Source organism: Phaseolus vulgaris, chromosome 2, assembly GCF_051622355.1.
Source record: "Phaseolus vulgaris cultivar YP4 chromosome 2, ASM5162235v1, whole genome shotgun sequence".
NCBI lineage: Eukaryota > Viridiplantae > Streptophyta > Magnoliopsida > Fabales > Fabaceae > Phaseolus > Phaseolus vulgaris.
In genome coordinates, this window is record NC_143499.1 from 15,341,583 (window position 1) to 15,349,715 (window position 8,133).

At 31.8% G+C, this 8,133-nt stretch overlaps 1 long non-coding RNA gene across 2 annotated transcripts; it reads left to right on the plus strand.

Moving 5' to 3' along the window:
- The first annotated feature begins 3,220 nt into the window (after positions 1–3,220).
- LOC137810777 (uncharacterized) lies at positions 3,221–7,812 on the plus strand. 2 transcript variants are annotated; one of them, XR_011080969.2, is made up of 3 exons: positions 3,221–3,360; positions 3,442–3,505; positions 7,355–7,812. It is a non-coding gene; the product is annotated as an uncharacterized LOC137810777 (long non-coding RNA). The 2 variants fall into 2 exon arrangements; XR_016518467.1 differs by having other exon boundaries at positions 3,356–3,505.
- Positions 7,813–8,133: the final 321 nt, after the last annotated feature.

Below are 8,133 nucleotides of genomic sequence, written 5' to 3' on the forward strand. Positions count from 1 at the left end.
TTTCAAAACCACAAATTTCTAAATTACATTCTTTGAGGGTCCTAGTAATTTGATGTTTTTATATGATTGTCAAAACAATGTAGTTTTGCAATTGGTAAAACACCCCATGACAGGGCTTGCCAATTGAAATTTATTCTTGAAAAAAAGTTAATTTTTTTTTTCTATTGTTGAATTATTTTTATGTGAAAATAAATGAAAATTGTAAGTGTAGTTTTTTTATTGCACAAAGATTGGTAATATATCCTTTATGAGATAAAGAAAATAAAAGATAATGACATGTGATACAATTATGGATTTTTAGAAATGGGATCAAAATTGGTGATACTATAATTATAATAGTGAAAGCTTACATATTAGGTTTCTTTTAATTATTTTTATTTTGATTTAAAGTATTCACATCAATAAGAAAACTATAAATGTAGATATTATGTAATGAAAGACATTTACACAATCATATATGCAAATATTATTGACTCATGGATAGAGATAATAAAAAGTATACTTATACACCTTAATTATTTGACTTTAAATTTCACCTTTTATTGATCAAGTCAATCTTTTTTTTTTTTTTAGTTATTCAACTATTTATCTCTATTGAAATAACGATATAAGATATTAAGATGTAATGGACTTCATTTTCTTAACTATTTCTAATAAATTGTAATTTTTTTAGTTTATTTAAATATACAATTAAATGTTATATTTTATCCATTTGTACAATGTTTATTGGATTATACCATTTAATTATCAATAATTAGTTTATCAAGAAATTGTACACTATTATATGTAAGTGGATGGTAATATTAAGGAAAGGAAACCTGAAAACAAATTAATTTTCTTAAAAAAAATACTAACTTACTATGACAGTTATTACAATAACTAACATAAAAAGTCTGACTTACTATGGTGGTTGTGGTGCTACCTATCATAGTAAGTTAGACCATTTTATGTCGGTTCTAGAAATACATGTTATAGAAAGCGACTTACTATGACGGGTTTTTAACTAACATAGAAAGTGTAAAGTTTATATGTCGCCTATAAAACCGTCATAGAAAGTCTTATAGAACCTTCATAAAAAGTTAATTTTGTAGTAGTGTGTTGTTAAAATGTGTCATGTTGCATGCAAAGAAGCATAAAATGTACACATACCAGACGATGATCAAATGAACATGACAAACGAAGATCATGTGCTGGATGAACTAGTGGCAGTGAAGTTTCCATACTTAATCCTTTCACTATTATATATGCTATAAACTAGTTTTGCTTGTGTTAAGTTATACAAATCATATTTAATTAAAACTTTCTCATATGTTAAAGTCAAATAATTACAATATTTTTGTTGCTGATCATTCTCTATTTCTGAAACATGATGGACAAACTACTACTACAATTCTGGATTATGTGGATGATATTGTTCTAACTGGGAGACCTTACCTACTTCCTTGGCCTTGAAATAGCACAAAACAACACTGGAATCCATCTCAGCTAGAAAAAATATACTCTGGATTTACTTGAAGAAACTGGTATGCTAGCTTGTGCTCCATCCTTGAATCCCATGACACACACAACTCGTCTAACAATTGACAAAGGTAACAAACTCAATAAAGAATAAGCATTTTCCTATAGAAGACTCATAGGGCGCCTTATCACTAAGACGCGTCCAAACATATCTTTTTCTATCAATGATCTCAATCAATTCATTTATGCACCTATCAGTGATCACTATCAAGTTGTTATGCATGTTATCAAATATTTGAAAGTTGCTCCCGATTTGACATCTTTCTTCACAACAACACTGCCATCCAAATCAAGGACTAGAACGACTCAAACTTGCAACATGCCTTGAAACAAGAAAGTCTATAATCGGATTCTGTATTTATCTAGGAGAAACTATTATTTCCTGGAAATCCAAGAAGCAACAAACTATCTCAAGAAGTCCTTTTGAAGCTGAGTATCGAGCCCTAACAGTTACAACCTGTGAAATTCAGTGGCTCATGAAACTACTGCAAGACTTTTGGGTTCCTTTTATATAGCCAACCTTATTATACTGTGACAATCAATCAAGAATTCAAATAGTCAATAATTTAGTGTTTCACGAAAGAAAAAAGCATAAGAAGTTTATTTCCATGTGGTTTGAGACAAAATCAACATAGGGTTATTCAAACTTTTCCTTATTTCTTATACACTACAAACAACAAACATTCTTACTAAAACACTTCCACATACTATTCTTAAGAACTTATATTCCTAGATGGAAATGAAAAACATATACTCTAGCTTCTTTAAGGGCTAATAAAATGCTTTTATTTCTTTTTTACCTTTTTCAGGACTTGTTATATGTTGTTAGGCTCAAAGCCCATTTACTTTTTTTTTTTTATATAGGCCCTTTGACGTTTACACCATGTAACACTTCTATTTAGAATTAATGAAAGCTTTACTTTTTATCTTTCTCTCCTCTCTTTTTCTCTCTCCTCAACTTTTCTACTTTCTTCATTCAATGTTGTTCGTTCTCTTTTCTCATTGTAGTGTAGTATTCATGTTTCTGGATTCTTTTCATAACAGTGTGTTAATCTTGTGATTATCTTGTCATGTTTAGTGTAATTTTTTATGTTATAAGATAATCACAAGATTTTTAGGATTTTACTTGAAGATCTCATTAAACAAGATACGACAATCAATATATTTTTGTGTGTTGATGTAAAAATAGGTTAATATTAATATTCTCATCGAGACAAGAGGTAGTAGAATTTCATGTTAATTCAATGCATTAGTATTTAAGATGTTTAATGTAGAAACAAGTGCTAAAATAAGTTTTCAAAATTCTATGAGAAGTTATATCTAGGTTACTTGAATCTATAATTCAAATAAGAAATCAATTGTTTAAGTTCATAGCAAAAACTTCTTATTTACAAAATTATTTACTTCTTTGTAAGATATCATGTAAACATTTTTTTGGTACAGCTCCAACCACATATGAGTACTTATTTGTTAAATTTTTTGTAGAAAAAACTTCAAAGAAATTTAATATGATTGAGTTATGAATAAGCTCACATAAAGAATTAAGATATGATTTTTTTCAAAACTTTTTATTCCTATTCAATGTTAGATTCTTATCCAAATTTAACTTCATCAAATATTTGGATGGAATTTGGGGAGAAAAGAAATAGTAGGGATTAATAATGAGAAAATAGAAATGTATATGGGATACTACTTTACCTGATTGAGAAATTTTACACTGAAAATAAAATTGTTGGATTTGGTGTTCTTGGTCTGAAGTTGTTAACTGGAAAGTTTTATGGAACTTTGCACATGGGAGCTTTGTTTATATAAACAAAAAACCCTAGACCCAAAAATCAAAGGGTTCCAATCTTTCTTTTAATCTATTAATTCTCTTTTCTTCTCCACCCATTCATCTTATTTCTTCAATTATCAATTTCTTAGGAGAATGGCCGAAGAGAGCTTGCGCATCCTTTGTTTTTGTCTTGCAATTGTTGTTTGTCACCAGGTAACCCGTGCTTCCTTTCCTCGTTGGGTTTGCTTTTTAATTGTAATTACCTAAGACTTAACTCTGTTTGAATATGCTTTGTTTGGTTTATAGAATTGAAGATGCAACTGTGTTTGAATATATATGTGCTCTATTTGGTTTATAAACAAAATAAACCTAAACTTAAGGCGGGTATAGGCTTTACCTGTTGTGTCAATGTCATGTTAGTTCATACTATGCTTTTACTCCTCTTGTTGAAATGTCAAGTTCGGATCCCATTACATTTTGTATGATATTTTCAGGCTATTAAATTTTTACATAGATAAGCTAAGCTGTACCATGTAGAGTAAAGTCCATGTCCTTTTGAAACCTTTCACCTGGACCAGAACCATTCTAACTAATGCAGCATTTGGATATTCATGAATGGAATTTGTGTGGAAACTCTGTTCGTTCTGTTTTTTTATTCTTAAATGTATGATACCTTTTAAAAGAGCACGCAACCTTGATGGTCATATATTTCGATGTAATTTTTAATCTTTTGTTTAATTTGTTAATTACCCGAGGATTTAGCAGTGTGGGCAATATTTGTCAGTTCTATATCCACTTTTGTGTGATAAGTTAATGTTTGGTAGTTATGGGTGTTTTATGCAGAAGGTAAAATTGAAGCTCCACCAAACCACTCATCTCATACCTTACTTTTCTGAATACATGGCTAGATCACACACCGAATTTAATCACTGATATTTAAGTCAGGACATTAGTAATGCGTGCAACAATCATATTATTTGAAATAATAGACAGGAAAACATCCAATTATATTTCCTTGTTCAGACCAAATGTGGATAACATTAACTTTCCACACCACTGACTTTTTCTTGACTTAAAACCAGTTTAGAAAATATGTACTGATTGTTTTGCCCTCCACTCTTTCCTCGCTACAAAAAGTGCTGTATCAATATTATATGAATTTATTTAAATAGTTTAATACATTTCTTGATTGTGGAATATCTAAGATAATTTTTTATTCATATATAGAAAAATGAATTTTCTCCAAGTAGGTTTGATAGTGCCAATATCATGGTTCTATTATTCATTAGTTTGGTTATGTGGAAAACTTCAATGCCTCGATGACAAAGGGCAGGAACACAAATATGGAATTCTTGTCATTTAATGATGCAATGTTGTTCTTGAGTTTTGGAGATGATTGATGGAGGCAGCGGAAGACTTGTAGAAGATGGAGGTGTGCACCGAGAATGGGTTTTGGAGGGAGAAGAGGAATGGACCGTGCTAGGGCCAAGGAAGAGGTTTTCCTTGAGTTTCTACTATGCCCGAGACCATATTAGGAGAGAATTGGAGAGAGTTTTAGAAAACAATTTCATTAATCCAAGTCTAAGGAATACAATGAGAGAAGATTTAACTTGAGGACCATTACTTTACTACAACAGATCCACTATCCACAACTAAAGAACATGTCTTGTCCAAAACTTTACATCTTGTGTGAAATAGATTCTCCTGTTGTGATTGTTCCAGATTACTAGAATGGTTACCAAGTAGTCTTTTGACTATGAAACATTTCTCACGAAAAGAATTTTGCATCAGTTAAGATCAAATAAAAAGGAATGAATTGATGTTAAATGGTTCTAAGATATGGAAATTAAGTCTATTGGATAATAACGTTTTTTTGTATACGTAATTGGGATGGTAAAGGCCTATAGTTTTCATAATTAGAAAAACATACCTAGATTTTGGAATTGTGGATGTGATGTTTGAATGAGTTGTGAAAATCTTTATTTTAATTAAATATAAATTGTTCGGTTATGATGCGTCCAACAACATACATGTTTAGTATCACTATGTCTATATAGCTGTGGTGCAGAGACACATATTTAAAGCCAGTTAAGTTTTAAAACTGATTATAAAACTAGTTCAGTTTTAAAAATGATTCTAAAATAGTTTATTTATTCACTCTATTGAAAGAATGGAACTTGAGATCCTCACCTTTGGTATGACTTGTATTTATATATGATAAAAGATCGGTGAGTTGTTGCACTCAACTGATGTTTATTTATATTTATATATGTTGGAGATCCTACATCGACTAGAGATTAGGACACTGAATGCAAACCTTACCTTATGAGCCGATTTTATGAAGTTAAGTTAGACTTAAAATCCGCTTCTTAATAATATATATATGAAAAGGGAAGAGTACAATGCGAGGAAAAGTTATACCATCTAACACTCAACCCTTAGGCTAGGTACATACACCCAAAAACAACTGTATGAAAGTTGTGCAATAAAGTAACAATCATAACTTTAGCACTCCTCTTCAAGCTAGAGCATATAAATTGTATATAAATTGTATGTGCCAAGCTTGGAAAATATAAACTGAATTATAGTCCCTCTCAAGGACTTGGATATAAAATTTGTAAGTTGAACAATGAAGTTGAGTACTGAGTTCCTTGGACAATAGTGTTTCCCTGATAAAATGATAATCAATCTCCATGTTTGCTCCTCTAATGAAACACAATATTGGAGGCAGTATAAAGGGTTGTTTGATTATCATAATACAACTTCATCTGCTCAACTTCACCAAATTTCAACTCTTGATGGACTTGTTCACACAAGTGACCAAGGTCAGATCTATAATCAGATTCTGCACTGGATTAGGCAACAGCACTTTTGTTTCTTTCCCTTTGAGGAGACAATATTCCCTCCAATGTATAGACATTATCCTGTGGTGGATCTTTTGTCAATGAGACAATCAATCCAATTTGCGTCGTAATACCCTATAATCTGAGTATTTCCTTTGTCCTCATATAACAAGTCTCGTTTTGGAGCCTTTTTCATATATATGAGAATGTGAATTATAACAGTCCAATGGTTAATGTGAGGATTTTGTATGAATTGACCAATATCTTCGACGAAATATCAGGTATTATAACTGTGAGACAAATGAGTTTTACCATCAGCCTCCAATATCTCTGGATCTGAAAAAATAATTCACCGTGGTTCACCATCAACTTTTGATTTGGATCCATATGACTATCAATAGGCTTACAATTTGCCAGCCTTTGTCTCCTCTAGAATGTTAAGAGCATATGTTAAGAGAATGTTAACAGCTTCCTCTGATTGAATCACTCCAATACCCAAAAAGCATTTCAGGTAATCAGGATCGTTTGTCCTCTCTTTCAAGAACACTGTCAAAGTCTCCATTTCTTTGCTACTAGATTCCATCTTAGTTTGCACTTCTTGCTTCATGGCAGTCAATCTTTTGAAGATGTGACTACCATAGCTATTTTTGAATCTTTTTATCAAAGGCGTGGAAAATGATTCCCAATCTGAATCTGGGTTGTCTTGGCACCACCAAAGCATTGCCGCGCCCTCCATGATCATGAATGTATAATGCAGCTTATTGAATGAAGGAATTTCTTTCACCTCAAAATTTTTAAACCCTATCAATCCAACCAATTGGATCTGCCCCCACAAAGGCTGGCAGCTTCCCCATGGTCCAAATTTGTGCTTCCTCCATCTCTAATAGGGCACTTCGAAGACCCGGCAGGTGGGACCAATTTGTTAAGAACCAAGAATTGAAAAGAGAAGAAAAGAAAGATTTTTTATTGAATAGTGAAAAGAATAAGAAATACAAGAGCACTCTCTCCTCCAAGGGTTTTCCCATCACAAAGAGTTAATGCTCAATCTATAAAATTAACATCTTTCTCTCTCCTCTCCTTCACCGTGTTTGTTATAGCAATGTACTCTTTTTTTCCATGTATGTATATATGTAATTACAATTTGTAAGTATAAACACAAAATTTATTGCTTATGAAACTAATCATATCTACAACATTGATTTTCTCCTTAATTCTGCAGTGAAGATGTGAGCGAAGCTTTGACTGAAATCTTGAAGCTACCTCTGATGGGCAAATGCAATGTTTGCAGCTTCTCTAATGTGTCTTCAATTGCTGTCTTTTCAAGTGCCATTTTTGTTGTCTTCAATTGCTGTTATATATCACAGTCGCAGACCTTTGAGCAAAAGGGCTTCAAAGCCTGTTATTATTTTAGGATCAGCTTTTAACTTACTTTCCCTTCTTTTCCATCCAAATCAAAACATTTCATGACAAGAAAACTCCATGGCTGCTGAGGTTCTAATTTTTACTGTGTCAAGAAGTACCTTTCATTTAGTGAACTCTATCTATCTTTTTATATTGATTAAATGGTGTATGTTAATTGCTATAGCAATTGGTGCTCAAAATGTTGTGAGGAAATAATGCAACTATTTTTGTTTGGGGAATGTAAATTGGCTGAAGTCCTGTATAATTGGATGTTAATTATTGTTGTCCGATGATTAAAACGTGACTATTGTTGTTTGCAATAGGTAAGGTTTTTTGCAAGCGGCATCTGGGAATGTAATAATAGCTTATGAACAAGAAGTTTGTAGTCTTTAATAGCTGCTACGTTAGTTTTTTTGTTTATTTCTTGTTGAAACTTTTCCAATTCTAGACTCTCTGGGACCGGAAATAGAGAATATTTATCTAATTTACTATTTTCTTCTATTGGCATACTGGCAGGCAATATGTTAACTTTTATTAGAGCTTGGTCAACTAGCTACTTTTATTAGAGCTTGGTCAACTAGCTCCTCGGTCCACTGT